Source organism: Athene noctua, chromosome 19 (genome assembly GCF_965140245.1).
Source record: "Athene noctua chromosome 19, bAthNoc1.hap1.1, whole genome shotgun sequence".
Lineage (NCBI taxonomy): Eukaryota > Metazoa > Chordata > Aves > Strigiformes > Strigidae > Athene > Athene noctua.
Window position 1 is genome coordinate 4,456,199 of NC_134055.1, and position 19,344 is coordinate 4,475,542.

At 39.6% G+C, this 19,344-nt stretch overlaps 1 protein-coding gene across 1 annotated transcript in view; it reads left to right on the forward strand.

Moving 5' to 3' along the window:
- Positions 1-19,344, forward strand: part of ASPA (aspartoacylase) — an 83,374-nt gene that overhangs the window by 46,563 nt on the left and 17,467 nt on the right. The gene's annotated exons all lie outside the window — the stretch shown is intronic.

The window sequence follows — 19,344 nt, forward strand, 5'->3', positions numbered from 1 at the left end:
GGCACGTGGTGCTCCAGTGAGCGACGCCGTATCCTCCCCCAGCGGAGGAGCATCCACCTTGGGTAGCTGCTATCCCTGTCCAGAAATACAGGAGAAAGAATGATTTGACAAAATTAACAGTGCTGGAAGACTATTACTGTGCTGAGTTGTTTTTATGGTTATCAGGTTGTACCTTTCAGTAGACAGCTGAAGAGCGTTGTTGACAGGAGCTTAACTGTTTGCAGTGAGCTGAAGATTTGGTGTGGACAGGTCTCTCCGGACAGCAGAGGTAGATCCTGTGCTGTCAGCCTCATTCAGCCAGGCCACGGGGTCCCCATCAGACGAGTTTACTTCGTCTTTGTCGTTAATTGCTTCACTCATTGCTTCTTGTAGTCAATCAAATTTAATTCTGTCTGTGGATCCAGTAATTACATGTTCTTGTTTTTATGCAGGGCTAATAGACCACCTAAGGCTTTGTGTAAATTAGTTAATGTTTTCTCCTGCAAAGCTGGCATTTTTCCTGTATTGTGGTCGCAGGTGCAAAATGTTCCTTGCAAAAGCATATGGTGAGTTGCTGAAGTATAGCAAAAGCTTACGGGTTTTTGAAGGACAGGGTTAAAGGAGTTTGTTCTTTATGATATATATGAGCACAGCGTTAATTTTATAGTTCTTCTGTAGCCTGAAATGCCTTAAACTTGCTGCTGAGAAAGCAGATACCTCAGAGGAAAAAAAATTGTTATAAGGGATATGAAGGCAAAATAATAATTTCAGAAGGTGCTTAAGCCAAATGGGAATGGCAGTGTTGGGCAAACAGCCTGAAAAGGAGCACGGATCATCGTCTGTCTTGCACCGAAACACAAACTTGTGGAGCAAAGCTTTTAGGCCAGCTGAATAAAAATGAAAGATTCTGTAGGGAAAGATAAACTGGTGTTGTTGAATATTAATCTGCTAGTCATACTGCAAGAGCATTGTGGTTCTTTGTAGATATCTGGGGGTAAAACCTGGCCTAATGAGGTCAGTGGCAACATTTCTGTTGACTCAGTACAGGCAGGATTTCATTTTAATTCTTTAACTGTTTTTATTTCCTGTAAATAATCCCAGCTAGAGCTGAAGAACATTTTTAAGTGAGGGTTTATTCCTGAGTGCATAACTATAATGCATTAATAAATCAGTAGCCAAACAAAATAACTAGTGTTTTCCAATTATGTTTCAGCCTTCCCATTGATTTCTGGTTTTCCTCCTTCTCGTGTTATGTTGAAAACAAGACAAAAATCCACATTTTCTGGCAATTTTGGGGTGCCCATAAGAAGGGTGACATGTACTCCTTTCTCCAGCAAACGATCCCTGTCGTGTGTGCAGGCAGTGGTGGAATCAAAAGCGCAGCATTAGTTCAGATTTGTTTCCCTTCACTTTTTGCTGATCCCATGAAATTGAGAAAGTAAGTGGAAAAAAATCAAAAGATCCCATCACATTTTCTTCAATTTAAAGTACTAACTATCATGTTATGCAAAAGCCTGAGGTAAGCCTCAAAGTTGGATCTCTTACATGGCAATTTCCTTGAAGAGTTTGTTGGGTCACATTTTTGTATAGGTTTCTTCTACATACAAGTATTTTATTGCATCTATTTATCCCAGTGACCTGGAATTCATTTATCTGACAAAGATATTTCCATGACTGAGCTTCCAAACGCACAGAGAAAAGTATGACACATCTGCTTTTAGTTTGTCCTTTCTGTGGCTAATTTGAAAATGAACACTAGAGAAATATGTGTACAGCACAGAGGTTACTAGCAAACACCGGGTTGCAAACTTCTAGGTGGCAACAGCTGTGCCAAACCACAAAATGAATATGACTGTGATGGAGTGTAGGAAGGACTGCAATCAGTGGGCATGCAGTGCTTCTCGGGTACTAAAAAAACAGGCAGGAATTTAGATCAGCTGATGAAAAACCCTTTAAATCTTCTAACTTGTTCCCAAGTCCCTCACACAGTAATCAGATACTGCAGCTGAGACCTTATGTCCTCCCCTGAATGCTGTAAGCAAGCAGCAGGGATGTCTTAGTTTGGAGGCTGACTCTTATACATTTATAGTCTTTAAAATGAATGTGGGGCCTCTTTATGCCTTTATCAAACAAAACCCTGAAGGAATTAGGACGGAGAGCAAGTGCTGTTAAGTCCTGGTGCTGTTCTAAAATGTGTTCTTTTCTTAGAGGGAAAATTAGTTAAATGAATGGAAACTTTTGGCCCCTGATGGCTGCTGTATGCACTTAGGGCTCATCATTTGCCCTGCCTAGATGCACATCACTTCTGCCAGAACAAATGAGTATTTCCCTGATTAATCAGTAGCCCTAAGGGAACTGCTCTTCTGCACATATATTATGATCATTAAGAAGCCTCGCTATCCTGTGCTTGTTGCAAGATATGGAAAATGCAAAGTAAATTGTGCAAAATATACTCTGATTATTAGACACATTTCTCTGTATCTCTTTCAGTAATGGTGTAATTCAGTATCCTGAGATGACAAATGATGTATTTAAGTTCATTTTTCTGTGCTGCCCCATAAATGCTATTAACTCAAACATTTAAATGCAGGAAGATGGAGATGCTGTGGGGCTATTTTTGTCATCCCTGAAGGAAGCCCTTGTCAGGGATGAACCAGCCCTAATGCAGCACCTGCCTGGGGCGTTTCTCGCTGCAGTGTTGTGGGGCTGGCCGTCAGGGTGCCCGTGCCTACGGCAGATGGGGGGTCCCAGCTCTCAGCAGGGTGGTGGGGAGCTGGGCAGGCACAGCTGAGCACAGGTGCCTGAGGCTGGGTTCTGCTCACTCGCTGGAGTCAGAGAAACCCAGCTGCATGGCTGGCGCTCCTCCCGAGAGCATCCTTACACCTCCGCTGCCACACATGGATCCACAGGGTCACTGTAACCTGCCAAACCAGCACAGAGTCACTGGAGGGTTTGCGGGGCTCCCCCTGCTCTTGGGGCTCAGCCAACCCTACCCACACCTGACATCTCACAGGGGATAGCTGTGCTGGGCAGCAGCCTTGGCCGGAGCAGCATAGCTTGGACCCAGCAGTGGCAGAGGGGCAGGACGGAGCATAGAGTCCTTTACTTTATTTGAAAGAGCAGCTTTCACTTTGCAAGAAAATTACTCGTTAAATCACATTTGACAGACTCCAGAGTAATTGCTGTGTGAGCAGCCTTTGAGTTTAGGAGGCAGGCGTGACTGCGTGTTTACCTGACAATTAGGTGGCTCATCCCATCCAAGCAAGTGTCTCACCATTGTATGGTATTGGACATCTAATTAAACAGCAAATTAAAATGAATGGGTCCCCCTTCCACTAGTATAACCACCTAATTCTGGCATAAGGCTTGCACTATTGCAAGATAAATCATTTGCTTTTGGACAACAGGGTCTGTCTCCTTCCTGCCAAGCACTTGGTCACTTCCAAAGAGTGGTGATTGTGCCATAGAGGGCACGGACCTGGTCTCTTCTTTCTTTCCTTTCCTCTGTCTTCAGTCTCTGGTTTCCATGGAAAGGACACTCAGGCCTGCGGCGTGGATTAGGACAGCCCATGTGGAGGCTGTCTTCTGTGTCCTGGGCTGAGACAGATGGAGAGAGATGGGGGCACAGGGTTGGCAGGTGGCAGAGCCCTTTGCTTTGCTCTATCTAAACCACACGAGCATCACCAGGTCCCGCTGCCAACAGTTACCGCTCACCGAGACAGAGCTGAGAGGCGGCTGCACGGGAAAGGAGCCATTAAATGCTGCTTGTGTCTCCTCCACAATCACAGGGCCCTGCTGCCCAGAGCTCTGCGGGGCGCTTGGAGACAAAATGAAAGGAAATGAGAAACTGTGGCTCCATTATTTCAAAGCAGATTGCACAGAAGTTAGTCCGCTGCTAGCAGGAAGAGCCCTGGTCATTCCGAGCTGCCCTGAGACTGGTGCTTATCTGTGACCCTCTTTTGGTTTAGGAAACTGAACAGAACTGACTGGGAGAAACTTCCACAAATTTCAGCTTGTGAAAGTCTTTCCACTAATGTTTTTCTCACATGAAAGAGAACTTGGCTGTCTGATATTGTCCCCTGCTGGGCCTATATTGATTTCTTTTTTAAAGATGAAAATACATGATGCAGTGCTCTTGAAAAATTAGAAAAACAAATCAGCCTGGAGCTCAATATAATATTTAATTTTTAAAATGCTAGCTAAAGACTATGCGGAAGGGAAGAGAAATATGCATCTTGTAATAAAAGATGTGAGCTTAGAAACTGGCTTCACTTCCCTGGCTCCCTGGACTGGAGGGCACTGCTTCTCTGGCACTCATATGTTAACAAGGTCATCTGCACTCCCAGGAGAAACTCAGAATTCATAACAGGAGTTTCAGCAGATAAAAAACAGAAGAAAGAAAGATAGATTTGCAGTTTCTTTACCTAAAAATATATTCAGAGAGATTTCCAATGCACATGTCCCTCGCTATGGTTGGGGTTTTAACCAAGTAGTTTGTTTATTAATAAAGATCAGTGTTTATTTTATTTAAGCATTTCAGCTCCCCTTAAAAAAGAACATCTAGAAAATAAGTTCAGTGTCAAATGATCCATAGCAGCGCTATTCTGTGTATTAATAAAACAAAGGGAATAATACAGATGTCCTTGAGAGTAACTGTTTCTTACAGAGATAAGATGGTGATTAATGGGAAATTTGTTCTTGCCAGAGGTGGCTATCAAGTATAAGTAAATAAATGGTATGGTTCCATTCTTGCAGTCTACCTACCATAAATATTATTACTCTGGTAATAGGAAGCTGTAATACTGATGGCCATTCGAAGGTTAAGATTCTGAAAACACCCTTGCCCCTAAGGTTATTCTGTTGATGATGTCATTTACCGTGATGCCACAAGAAAAACAAATGGCATGGCAACCAATTCAATTTAGTTTTAAAATAATTGCCAGAATATAATGTTATTTTCTGGTGGTGTCACTGCACCTTGTCAAAACTAGCTAAAGATCTTAACCTCAAGAAATGGAACAGCCTTTATGAAGCTGGATTTTAAACCTGATAAAGTGCTGGAACAAATAAATATGGGTTATGTCCCTTCTGATACATTTTAAGACACCTCCCTATAGACTGTGGTACATGTCCTGCAGCAGCTCGCCTCCTTCCTAAGTACTCGGTGGGAAGCAGAACATTGCTAGGAGGCACCAACCTCCAGCAGTTCTCCTTAGCACTTGTCTGAAGTTACTTGCACAAGAGACTGAGGATTTCCAATGCTACCTTAACTGGAGACAGAAAAAACCCCACTCCTGCAAAGACATTCAGTCGTCCCCACAGTTTATTTATGGATTTTGTATTTCACGGTCCAAATATATTAACTAAGTTATTCTGTCAAGAAATATAAATGATGATCATTTGTTAGCAGCACCACTTGAATAATTGCATCAAAGTGTAATAAAGTTATTGAAGGGATTTATTAACCTGATGAAGTAACTCATTAAATCCTTCAAGTGCATTAATGAAGGAGGAAGTGTGGGCCTTTTGGTATAATTGGAGATAGGAAATTGTGCGTCTGGGCCAACCTGATAAAAATGATCAGATATCCCAAATCACTTTTATTTAGCTAGTAATTTTGGGCATTTCTACATTTCTGCTCTGGATTTCTACGTTATTTTCCAACCTAAGTAGATCTGCCTCAGAACTCAATTACTTCTTTTGTTTTCCTGTGACCTGAAGTTACAGTTCTATGTTTACAAGTTGGGAGCTGAAGCACACATCAGTTGATGATGAGTTTCTTGGCCCATGCAGCCGAGAAGGGACATGAGCCAAACCCTGCCTTTTGAAGTGCACTAGCATGGCCAGCTGTTGCAGTTGACAGGGACCGTTGCGAGCCATGACTTGCTCAGGTACCTATAAACTGTGTCCACGGTGGGAGGTGAGGAGCACACCTGGTCCTTCCCGCTGGCAGGCTGATGCTGTGCTCAGCAGTAAGATGCCAGGTGAGTTTTGGCTCTTCCGGCAGCCTCAGACTAAACCTCTTGTGTGAGATGTGCCTGGTGGTTCTTGAAAGTAGAGCTGTCTGCTGCTAATGGAGTGTGGTGCTGGGCCAGCACGACCCATCCCTGTGTGCTTTAACAGGACACATTCCTGAAAGCTGCTGTGTAAGACCTGGCTAAGGAACACAGAGGTCAATCGCAGCTGAAGTCAAAATGTCAGCTGTGCTGCACTAATTCATTTTCACAGACAGCAATCAGTACGACCAACCTCTGCTCAGGAAAGAAAAAAAAAAAAGCTGGATGGTAGAAAGAGGGTGCACTGACCGAGGGAGGACAGGTCAGAGCACAGCACGCCAGCAGACTTGTCCAAGGATCAGCTCTGGGATCGCCTCCTGCACTTCCAGGCAGCTTTCAGTGAATCAGCAGTTGATCTGGTTTAAGCCAGACCTGATTCCTTTTATAACATTTTTAAAGGTTAGGAAAACCACTGCATGTCTACAAGCTGCACTTGTCCAGTTTGCAGCGTTAAAAAGCTTCCAAGTACTCAGGTAGTGTTACTGTCGGGGGTTCTGCTATAACCCACTGCGGTAGGACGTAGTCTACCATATGGCTACAGCAGTGTGGCACCTGGGCCATAAAAAGAGGGGAGCTCGGGAACAGACAATTATTTCCAACATTACTTGTGGTGTTGCTGATTTATGGTGGGCTGGAATCAGCAGCGTGAAATGAGGGTTGTTACAGAACTGTTTTTTATGATCAGGTGGCAGGATGTGTGCTTCTGCTGAGTGATGACATTCACAGGAGTAGGACATCTGAGAAAGAGAAAACTCTGGTTTCAACTCCCTGTCAAGGAGTTTTTATTAGGAGATGTGAAAACATGCAATTTGTGTCTTCCTGGTAGTTCCTGCACCCTGGGAAAACTGAAGCTGTCTTTGTAGCTTAAATCAATTAGGAAAAGGATGTAGGATGCCTTTTTTTTGTTTTAGGCACGTATTTTCATGGTTGCATTCCAGATAAAATGCTGTTCTGTCAGGGATTCTAATCACCTTTCAGCCATGTATGTAAAATGCACGTCTCTGAAAGAGGTAATGAATGCAATATACCTGAGGCTTGAAGACTGCTGGGATGTGAAGCGCAGCTGTAACCAAGTGAGATGTGGGCATTATTCTCACACATCAGGCCTCCCGTCACCGCTGACTCGGCTGCCTCATCGTGCGTCTCTGTGATGTGGGAGACAAGGTATAGAATGTGCAAAGTCAAAATAAATTCACTGTACAACGCTTTACAATAAGGTCACCTCTGATGTAAGGCTAGTATTTAATGGCCACCAGCTTCATTATAAATCTGTTTTCATGAGTGTCTGCTCTGCTTAAATTGTGAGTCTTGGGAGAGGTGAAAAGATTGATTTAAATCAGACCTGTGAGGTGAGCGGGTGGGGAAGAGAAGGGAGCAAATGTGTCATGTCGAATCATGACATTTCAGGTGATCTACACATCACTGCCTGTCTTTTGGACCTCAGCCCCTGCTCTAAATAGCTATTTAAGAACTTGGAATTGACAGCCAGAGCAGGAGCCAAGACCTGCTGCAGGCTGGGCAGCATCTCCCCTTCCCAGGCGAGCTGGCTCCGAAGGAGAGACAATATGCTGCAAGGAAACGTGTCTGCTCCCTCACCACTTCCAGCTGCATACGGACCCAGGCTGATACTGTTCCTTGCTAGGGAATGCATCAGATGATGAATTGAAGCCGCACTTGTTCTTAGCCAGAAGATCACAAGTATTAATTTAAATTTTCAGTCATCAATTTAATTCCCTGCTTGTGCCGAAGAACATACTGGTTTTGGCATGGATAGGTTAAGTACGAAGAGAAGCAAAGTGTTTGCCACCTTTAGTTCTATTTGTAGAAATGGAGTTGAGCAGTTAATCAGTGCTTAGAAAAGGTGTACCGTATTATGTTTACCTAAAATAGAACAACTGAAATACGCACTTTTTACCCTTCTTAACTGTTAAATAAAATGTAACACAAGAGATAAGGGAACATGGGCACATTACAGGCACAACACATTCTGAACATGCTGCTTTCATCTAAAGAACTCAACACTTAAAATATGTCAATATTATATTATTAGTCTGCTTCCATGTTTGCTGTTCTGAAAGAGATGAAGTGAGCATGACTTAAATAATTTCAAAAAAATTAAATAGAAAATCTATATAATTATTAAAGCAACACAGAAAAGGAAAACCATAATGGCTTCCAATTTAGAGTGCATCTGACAGTCCCCATTTCTTCATTCTCTGAGTCTTGTAAAATTTTGTGTAACAGTCTGCTATTTTGAGAAACATTAGCTCTTGTCTCTCCCTTTTACAGTCTGCTAAATAGGCTGTATATCTTCTAACCTTGCAGATGACAAAATGCACTCCTTCACCATAGTCCACACAGTGCTAGATCATTTCAGCCTTTTTGAGTCAATGACACGCAACTCTATAACTGCATGATTAGGCCCATAGATTACCAGATCACGCCTATAAATCTTCACCATAGCTACCACTCACTTGGCAGAAATCGTGAAGTTTCATCATTTGTTCTCATGTAGAAAACATGCTGTGAAATGCAACCTCAAAGGTCACTGGGATGGCATTTCCTTTTGTGGCCCTTCATAAACTTGCAGCTAATGCAGCAATTACCAAGCCCAATTACCTCTTTGTTGACTTCAGAGAATTTCTTTTCCAAAGTCTGGATAGTTAGATTCCACTCCCATCAGTTAATAGGTGAGGTGGATTCAGCTGTTGGTACAATTGTTAGATATTTCTGAAACAAGCTATTTGTGGAATAAGGGCCAGTCTGAATGAGGAAGTTGTGTCAACAGAACTTGAATGGGGTATTTAAGTGGTGCTAAAAAGATGTGTGCAAAAAAAAAAAAAAAAAGGTGCATGGGCACTTTTATTTCAGTGCTAATTTTATTTAAAATAACGTGTTCCTATTCCACCTCAGCTAAATCCAAATAAACTGAAATGGAAAACACTGTGCAGCTTTTTACATACATATATTTCCCAGTAGTTTTGCATATATATACATATATAAAAATACAAGTTACTATATCTGATGCAGTTCCTTAGCTTGTGAGCTCTAGTCACACAGTCAGCATTTATTTAAACACAGAGTTTGGAGACATTGTACAAACTCATACATTTCCTTTGTTAGCTAACAAAGGGGTCTGACAAGCTACATAGCTTTTGTTACAGCCACATTTATATTATAGCTGCTAAGTGCTAACTTGTGAGTTGCACCGTAAAGGAACTGGTATAATATACTTATTTGGCAACAGTCAAGCACTGATACATGCTCTTTAAATCACAACACGTTTGACTAAAATGAAGCCAATGGAATAACTCTTTACAAAGGAGAAGAGCTAAACTGTAGTATGTTAGAAGTGGCTGTATCGTTTATTAAGAGTTCCAGCTCTTTGTCCACTTACAACAGGTACATTTTGATACCAAGTATATGGGCGTTACTACCCCTTTGCTCTGCTCTCTATTTTGCTTTTCTTGAAGGGAGTAATTGCTAGGGCTGCTTTCAGGAGTTTGAACTATAGGTACCTGACATGCACCTGCCAGGAGTTCAGCAGAGTAGAATGGCATTTAACCGTGGTCCCTGTTTGCCCTGCCCCGCAGAAGTTTTGCTTCTGTAACAGTAGGATTTTGTCTGGTTTGCTTTATCTTTGACATGTCACTTTCCTGTTTATTTTATTTACACTTAACTGACATTTAAAATGATGCCGTTTGATTTTAGATATATTTCCGCTCTCACCAAAATTACTCTCAGTAATTCTTCCTTTTCTGAAGTAGCCAAAAGGAAATCACTTATTTGTGTATAGTCCAAAATTCCATCTTGTTTCTGTTTGTATGCCCACGCACAGCTATCACCAACAGTTAACCGTGACCTTGGATCTTATTTAGCATTGTCTTTAGGTTTCCAGTTGTTGGAAGAAGAGACATATAGGCATCTCATTTTCGCACAAAGGAACTTGCACCATCTGTGTCGAAGTATCCTAACTGCAGTGACCCTTCAGGCATGCTACAAAAATATTTGCCTGGGAAGAGTGCTGGAAAGTATTGGGTGTAGGCTAGCCAGTGCAGAAGGACAAGAGTTGATATTTTTGACGATCTGGCTCCACTATTGGTTGAAAGGTTTTCTCATTGCTGCTCAGATGTTAGCTGTATTCCTGGCTTTGTGTTAGCGTGTCTGTGGCTTTGGATCGGCATCTGCTTTCTTATTTAAAATGACGTAAGTAAAATCAAATAAACATAAAGAAAAGACTAAGAGGCGCTAATAAAATTATTAGATTAATAAAATGTATAAACCTGAGAGGAAATGCATTATTCAAAGTCAACTGATAGCGCATAAGAACTGCCAGCTTTTAGAAGGGAGGTAATGGATTATATGTGAGAGGAAACTTCTTGATGCGATGAGTGAAAACTGCTTTGGTAGATTAAGCTCTGTCAATAAAAATGTTCCAAGAGGGATAAGACTGTGATAATCTGTAATAGGGCTGGAATAATATTCTTGATTGCCCACGATTCAGCCCCTAATTCTAATGATTGTCTTGCAATTAGTCCATCATTGTCACAAGTATCAGGAATATAATATACTCCTAAAATAAGAAAATTAAACTTCTAAACCAAATTAATTTTCTTACAGCAGGTAATTTTAGGAAGATAATTCATGCACACAGCCTATTTTACTACTGACGATCAGTATTACTACTAAACATCATCTAAACATACTAACAAATACAATGAAATAAAATAGCTTTTTCTGATCTCTATAATATTTGTGGTCCACCTCTGGATTTCCATCCATTTCAACATTAGTATGGAAGGATACACATAAACTTAGCCAAGTTTTCAAATTCCTGCTTCACAATACAGAAAGGTATTCAATTATTGTGTTTCATACACTGAAAACTCCCATCAGTCTTACCAAAAGATGTGGAAATGGAAATAGCCATTTTTTGTGCATGGTATTTGAGAGACTTGGACATTGGTGCCCTCTACACACACTCTAGAGAACTGCATTCCTTTGGTTTGTCTGGTTTAAAATAAACTCAAAATGGTATGTGATAGATTTAAATCATTAAATGGTATTTCAGAAGCTTAATGAAATGAATGAACCATTGCAGTGACAAAGTTATAGTTTATTACATTTTAAAATTGCGGAAAAGGCTATTTTGCTTGAGTAGAAGTGTCGTTGATTCAGTATCATCACCAATAATTTATGAAGTTTTCTACAAAATGGCCTGTTTTCCCTAAAAACGAAGTGTCCTCCTTTCTAATAATCTTATTCCTGTTAATTATTTTATTTAGAAATTCGCAAATTCAGGAACCTACTTTTTTAAAAAAATAATAAACTATATTTTTTTAAGACTTGGGCCTGCACAGGGAGCAGGAGCACAGTGCAGAGGTTCTGCCTTGGCTACAAACTCCTTCAGAGGAGAAACTGCCATTTACTGTGTGGCTGTAGGACACCAGGGAAGTAAAGAAGATGATAGAGGATGAGGGTGAGACTGTAACTGCTGGGGAGGGCAGATTAGGAAGCAGAAATAAAAAGAAGTGACTTACAGTTGAACCAGTGTGCATGGACTTGACTTTAACCTGCCTTGCAGTCAGCAGCAGCTGTGAGACTGGTGAGAACTCAGGTGATGAGGCCCAAGCAATAACAAACACTAGGTGTCAGATAATAAAACAAAAAAAATGCATGTTTTTACTGAGACCCAATAGCTAATGGGAGATGAATCAAACGATGTCAAGCCATGTTAAAAAAAAAAACGAACTTCAACTACCCATTGAACCAGCAAGTCCTCTCTACGCTCCATATGCTTCATGCTATAGAACAGACCCCAGTATGCTGTGGAGCCTTCTCATCATCTTGCATGACAGCAGGATTACACGACACATAATGGTAAAATGCACTCACTACTGTATTTTGACACCTTTTAAAGTGATGTTTGTTGCTGGAAAACCGTGCAGAGGCCTAAGTGTTATATGAGGAGCCTAAATGGAGCCTGGCTGTTTCTTTGTGTGCTCTCCCAGCTAACGGCACTGCTGACAGACAGCGCTATTAAGCAGTCATTAGCACCATGTCTGGAAGCTTGGCTTCTGCTGATAATAACAGGCTATTCAATATTTTGAGCCTTTGTAAGAAAGAGGGCACCTAAATGAGAATAATGAGGTCATTCTATGACATGCCTGAGGATATGAAACCATGGGTAACTTTTTAGCCCGTTTGATATGTGAACACATTACATTCGACTGTGACAGATTATTTGTAGCCCTCAAAAAACCAAGCTTCTTCCATTAAATCACACCAGACAACATCAGCACCAAGTGGTAATCAAAACACTGGTGTCACTGTAAAGCACAGCCTTCAAAATAATTCTGTGTGACCCAATCAAAAAGAAGACATGTGTATGGGCAGATACATGAAGTAGAGCAAGGGGTTGATACAGTGTCAGAAAACCAGCACATTTTAACAGTTAGCAAAGTTGAAAAGGATTTTGTGATAAAAAGATATGCTTCCAATTTTGCATAATGTTTTCTTTTGCCGAACGAGGTGCATGGACTATTTTGGCTTTGAAAAGATGAACAAACTGAAATTTTAATTTTAGACCTGCTTCTTGCTTAAAGCAGTGCCTGTTTTTCTTAGAACTGGCTCGCTTTCCCTTGCAAACGGGTCCAACATTTTACAGGAGGTTCTGCACCACGGCTCTATTCCAAGATTCTCCGTGCAGTCGAGCAGCCTGGGTTCTGCGGTGGGTCCATTTTACACCACAGTCTCTTAGGGAGCACGTTGTTCCACTTCCTAGCTGTATTAGCCCACGAGTGAATGCTACAACCTACACAGGTCTATGAATTAACACAGTTCAGTTCGTTGCTCAGCTTAGCGTTTTAACACTCTCAAAGTTTGTAACAGCAGTAGGAAAGGTCTCCTTCTTTTCTGGTTGTTCTCCAAGGTTACTTCCTACATTTCTGCCTACAGACGTGGTGCTCGGGGTGTGCAAGAGTGTGACACAACCTTCAGGCTGTGCTACTGAACAAAGGAAGCACGCTGGTCCTCAGCTCTTTTTCTTCTTCTGGGAAGGCTCAGTGACCTTTGCTAGACAAGATGGTGGGGTGTGTGTCTAGTTTAGCTTCATTTTTATTGTATTTTCCTTTTCTGTTGTTTTTAGTGGTGTCATATGTGTGTAGTTAAGGGACATCTGCATAACACAACTTACTTCTTTGTATTTAGCTTCAGCTTCTGTATGTTTGTGTGATGTCAGAGCCTAAATGCACAAGCACAGCTGCTAGGAACCGAGTGCTGAGCGTTGTGAGCTCCCTCCCACCCTGGGCACCCACAGCGGGCACAGCTGGTGGAGCATCAGGGAGTGTGAGCCATGCTCAGGACATCGCTGGGGACGTCCCCCCTGCGCTGGGGCGGTCCTTCCCCCTGGCTGGCTCCTGCAGCACCACTTGCACACACGGGGAGCCTGGGAAGAGGGGACCCCCCTAAACCACCTCAGACATAAAGCCTTAAAGGAAAGGACAGCGGTGGTGGCAGCAAGGGTTGGCGAAGTCCCTGGCTCTCAGAGCGCTCCACTTGCTGGCAGGCAGCTTCTCTTTGTACCCATACATGAGTCACCCTAGAGGGAAACGGATTTGCAAGTTTGCTTCTGCTCCAGTTTCTCTCCTTTTAATTTCCATTTTCTTGGTCTCACTGTTTTTTTATAAGGGATTAACTCAGTGGTTCCATTTAGACTAGAAGGAAAAGTTTTATTCAAATTATTTGGGGACTTCAGAAGCTGAGTGTGTTAAACTTTTTGACTTCATCTAGCCCTCAAGCTTATTAAAGATTTTTTTTTAATTAAAAAAGATTAATGAGTGGTTGCCCTTTTTTAGTGGATACTTTTAAGATTATGCCTCTCCAATATTATAATTGGAGTAATATGCATATGCCCTACCTGAAAGGCAATTACAAATACAGAGAATAGCATGTAGTGTTTATTTTGTAATCCTAATGTTTGCTGGTTATCTATCAGCTCAAACATAACAGTTAATTCTGATTACCACTAGTCTTGAATCACTAACAATCTACCCTGAATTTGAACAAAACACTATACTGGAAGAATGGGAAGGTAGGAAAAGGGACTGTTTCGTGGTATCTTTTTGGTACGTAGAATAAAGTCTTTAAAAAGACACGATAGATTTTAAATACTGTGGTTTGTCATTAGCAGAAAGGCTAGAAAAGGAAAAATGGTTTCTTGGTGTTCTGTCCTACACACAACAGCTGGGATAGCACAACTCTTCTCATCAGCCTAGCTCAGCCCCTTTCAACTTCCAAAATGAGCAGAAACAGGCTCTGAGAACTGTACCTGGAGTATTTTAATGCATCTTTATCATAGGCATGATTTATACCCCGAGAAGTCTAATATTCAAAGCTGGAAAAGTGGTTCTGCTGTTCATTAAATTAGTTGCATAAGCCATGATATTTAAATATAACATGTATTCATTAAAGACAGTAAAATCTATTAAAAGCTAACAGATAATACAGACAGTGTAATTGCAGGAGGCAAGTCTGGCTTTCCAACATCAAGACATGGCTTAAGCTTTGCTTGTATTTTAGACCTATTTCTTCATTATGCACTGGATTAATCTGCTGGTCTATTTGGCTGGAAGGAGTAAAAGTCTCGCTGGGAGAGATTTTCTGCTACTTTAACTCTACGCCTTTACATACTGAACCTTTAGATTTCTGCAACATGTCCTGTTACACTTATTCTGTGTTTTTGGAGCCCAAGCTGTCAAAATTAGGTAGTATAGGAACTTTAGGTCTTAATATTTTAGGTCTCAACCTTAAGTCAAAAATTTTTCTAATCCTTAAAGTTAGAGAGAGAATTCAAAAAAATATACTGAAATACTCCAATGCTAAAAGCTAAATAATAAGAAGACAGATTCTATTGGGTTTTGTCTCATCATCTTTGGGTCAAATGAAGGATTTTTTAAACTATTTGGGTTTGTAATAATGAGAATAATGAGAAAGTGCTTAACATTATCAGAACCTAATCAGCAGAAACTGAAAAGCTACATTTAAACTCTTTCATTGGAAGTTTTTATTTGGCAGAACACAGTAATTGTTTGTCTCAAGTACAAAAATGTTATTGAGAAGAAAATCAAGCTGGTTTGGAATCTGCAGACTTAGAAATTCTTCTCCTCTGGATTCCACTGTATCTGAATCATCTTACTTTTTAAATGACTACATAATTTGGATTACAACGTTTCTGAAGTGATATAATGGGCAAGAGTTCTCATGAAAAAATCCCAATGCCAACTTGCTACCAGGTTATGACACTGCAGTCCAGAAGAGGTAATTATGAAAAGGAAGATAATCTGACAATCATAAGTTTTAAGCTATGATTTTTTCCATTGATTTTAATATAAATCTATTTGCCTTTCTAAAAGGAAAATTTTTTCAAAGGAATTAAGCGTTCAATAATAACTGTTGTGTTTTTTTTCTCCTCTCTAGTGTTCATAATGGCTTCTGGGCTTTTGGTTTACCCTTTTGGTTTCAACTCTGCTACTGTGAAGAGATTCTGTGAGAACTCAGACATCTACTATGCAGGAGACTGCCAGATTGGCTGGGGGTATATGCTGGCAATTGTTGGGGTCATGTTGTCTGTCTTTTTACCATTCTTTGCAAAATATGCACCAAAAGAGCACATATCTCCAACTCCAATACCTACTATTTTATAGTATTTTATTACTGTTTAAGAACAGAACATTCCTGTCTACAGGCAATGGGCAGAAATTATTATAGCACTTCCATTTAGCTGTATTGCTAAAGAGAAAAAAGGAGATGGGGAAGAGAAGGTCAGATTCACAAAGACCAAAAGTGCATTGATAGTCTTCCGTAAGTATGAGCAGCGAACACTCTGGAATTGAAATAAGACTAGTCAGCAGCCTTTATACTGCTCTAAACATATAGTGGCATAATGCCTTAGACAAAAAAAAAAAATATCTGTTTATCCTCAAAACATCTGTCTACCTCCCAGTTTCTTTTGTGTCTCAAAATCCTAAGTCTTTTAAAAGCTTCAATTCACTTTTTATATATTATTAGATGTCAAAACTTTTATGAACCCAATAATTTAAAAATCGATAATGATATTTTGTTACAATTATTTTGATTAGTGAAAAAGCGCCTACTAGTAGCCACGGCCTAAAATTAAGCTTGATATCTAAAAGGAATTGTATACGAGAGAAAAGTTTCTTTTTAATCTATATGTATTCATAGCACCTGCATATTGTAAGTTCTCGGCACACTTTTTAATACTGATCTAATCTTCAAGATTTAGAGTCATCTTCATGAAGACTTGCATAAAATTTAATTCCTTTTTTCCAGAGAGAGATATCTAACTACTTCCAAAGGCTTCATGATGGTTTAATAGTTTAACAGGATAAAAAAAAGCTAAGAATTTTCTTTTGGTATTTCTTAAATGATAATTTTAGGTGGACTTTTACAAAATTACTTGAATTATTACAACTGTAGATTTTGGGTTTTGTTGTTTGTTTTTCAAGGCGTAAAAGAAAAATCTGTTTACAAAAATGTATGTGCCCGATGGCCCTTGGAAGTAGTGATAACACAAACCAGAACAAACTAGATTCTAGTACTTCCATTACTACCAAGAGCCCATTATTGTTAAAAAAAAAAAAAGTGAAGTGCTACTGAACACAATTAATAAGTGATAATGCTGTGTCAGAACTAGCAAATGGCCAGATTTCATGGGTTTGCATGTGAAATTTGTGAAGACTGATTTCCACAATAGCACTCAATTCATTACTATCAAGCATTGAAATAAGTGCACTTGATTGCCTTAAGCAAAAGAAACATTGGGTTCTAATCTCACCCCACCACTAGGTTTTTCATTTAAAATAAAAATGAATTCTAATTCTATTCTCATCTTTTATTTTCTATTATTTATTAAAAAAGAAATAATCACATAGATTATATTTAATTCAGAGCTGTACTTCTTAGTTTTGTATTTTGGCACAAACCAAGTGATCAAATTTATTATTCTTCACTTAGCTGAGTCCAACTGATTCCTCAATTATTTTTTTTTAATGGAAAACGTACATGAAGGGACAGAGACATGTTGAGGATGTATAAGAAAATGCAAACAGATAGAACAATCACTGTGTTATTTTAGTAAATGTCAAAGACTTCTGCAGCCTTGTTTACATTCCTCACCCTTCTAAATTCAATGGAACATTGCATTGTTTCCAGAATAATTGTCTGTTGTTACATTTTCATGCATTCTAAAAGCAAATTCTGCACATAAATTTAGCAAGTTCCACCGCTATTCCTTGAAAATACAGATTTCAATGTGGAATTAAGTACAGAGAGAGAGCGTGCACATGCTATGGGTTTTTGCTCACAGTCACTAAGGAATTAAATCTTCCAAATATTTAACAAAATGGGTTGAAGGAATGCCTCTAAAGTAAGAAGAATAAATTTCAGTCACTTCTGTAATGTACTTTTCAGTAAAGTTTTACACTTTTTTTAATGAATGGCTGAAATTGGTAATTTTCATGTAAGAGTCAGAGAAACGAGGAATAACAAACAACATGTAAAATCATCATCGCAAAGTAGAAAGACAGAGATGCAGGCTTTTCTTTCCTAACCAACCTGTGCCTTTACACTAGAACCATTATACAAGACAGGATCAATACGGTTAAAAAAAAAAACAAGCAACAACTGAAAAATGTTGAGTGATGTGTATAAACTGTATTATGTAGGGGTTTTTCTGTTTTGTGTAATGTTTACGACTGTTCACTTAATGTTTCACTAGAAAAAGTGATTTGTTAGTGTAAAGTAGAAAACTTCTTTTTGCAAAGATCTGAACACTTACTGAAAGTAAAATTATTTTAGATTTTTATTAACAGCCATAACATACCTAGCAGACACAACTGACCTATTCCTGTCATTCCTTTTTAATGTAACGTTTCCATGAGCAGAACTGGACCCCTCAATCATCCACCTGCAGGCAGCAGCACTACGACATTTGCATGCTGCTGGCAGGTCTGGTCCCACAGCTGAAGCTTTCTTCATGTTTTAACTTACTATTACAATAGTCTTACAATTTACAACACTGCTGTACCAAATCCTCTACTTCTTAAAACTCAACTTCTGTTGTGAACATCGTCAGGCTCTGTAATATTCTGCACCTTTTATGAGTTAAGCTAATGCTTCCATTTGGAGCTTCCTTTAATATTTTACAATATATAAAGGAAATCAAATAGATGTATATGACCTCAACAACTGGATAGACAAAACTTTCCATGAAACATCCCCTCTTAGAACCAGCTTAGCACAGAAGGTAGAGATGATAAGGCAAGTGATTCTTACAAAGTTAATGAATCCTGTACTTAAGATCCTGAACTGGAACATTAAGGGGGGGTGTTGCTCACAATACATGTGCTAACACTGACAGATCACTTTTTAAATATAAAGACTGTCTGCGCGTTAAAATGTGTAAAAGCGTTTTCCTGTTATAAGTCAAACGATTTACTGGACCAGGTTCAATTTTATTCTAAATATATAATTTTTTAAGTGTAACTAAAAGCTGTATTTTCCATTAATGTGTTTCTGCGTTGACTAGCTGGCTCCTTTTTAGAATATTAACTGTTTTCTGTATTTGACTTGTTGGATACAATATTTCAATTATTTTAAATGTGAAATTTCCAATTGCCAACACTGTATAATAAAATTAAAAAAAAAAAAAATCACAGTGTTCACCATTTTCTTGATAACACTTTTATTTTGCAACTCCCAACAGATCTGTTACAAAGCTTTTGAAGTAAGGGAACTAGCTAAGGGGAAAAGGAAATAGAAACAGCAGGAATAATCTATGAAAGTTAACGTTTGAAGGCAAAGACACATAAACAGGTACATGGTCCATCCCTCATGAAAGATGTTTCTATGGCAAAGGCAAGGAAGTTCTGTGTTCAAATAATTTTCTCTGATTTCCTCTGTGTCCTTGAGCAATTTTCCTACAGCTTTGGGGGCTGTTGCTATTTTATACAGGTGCTATACTGATTATTTTTTTTTTTAAAAAACATGAATCAGATAACATATCAAGGGGGACAATATGAATACAGCTGCATCCTGCGAAATCCTTCTGTAGTATTTATTATGTCCATTTCTAGAAAAGCTTCTACACGTGTTCTTATAATCCAGCAAAGGAAAGGGAAGCTATTAGTTGGAATTGAAGTGGAATACAGACCACCTCCTTACTTTCTACCAAAGAGCAGTTTTAAGGCAATATGCAGAGCCAAAGAGATCTCTGTTGGTGTTTGTTAGC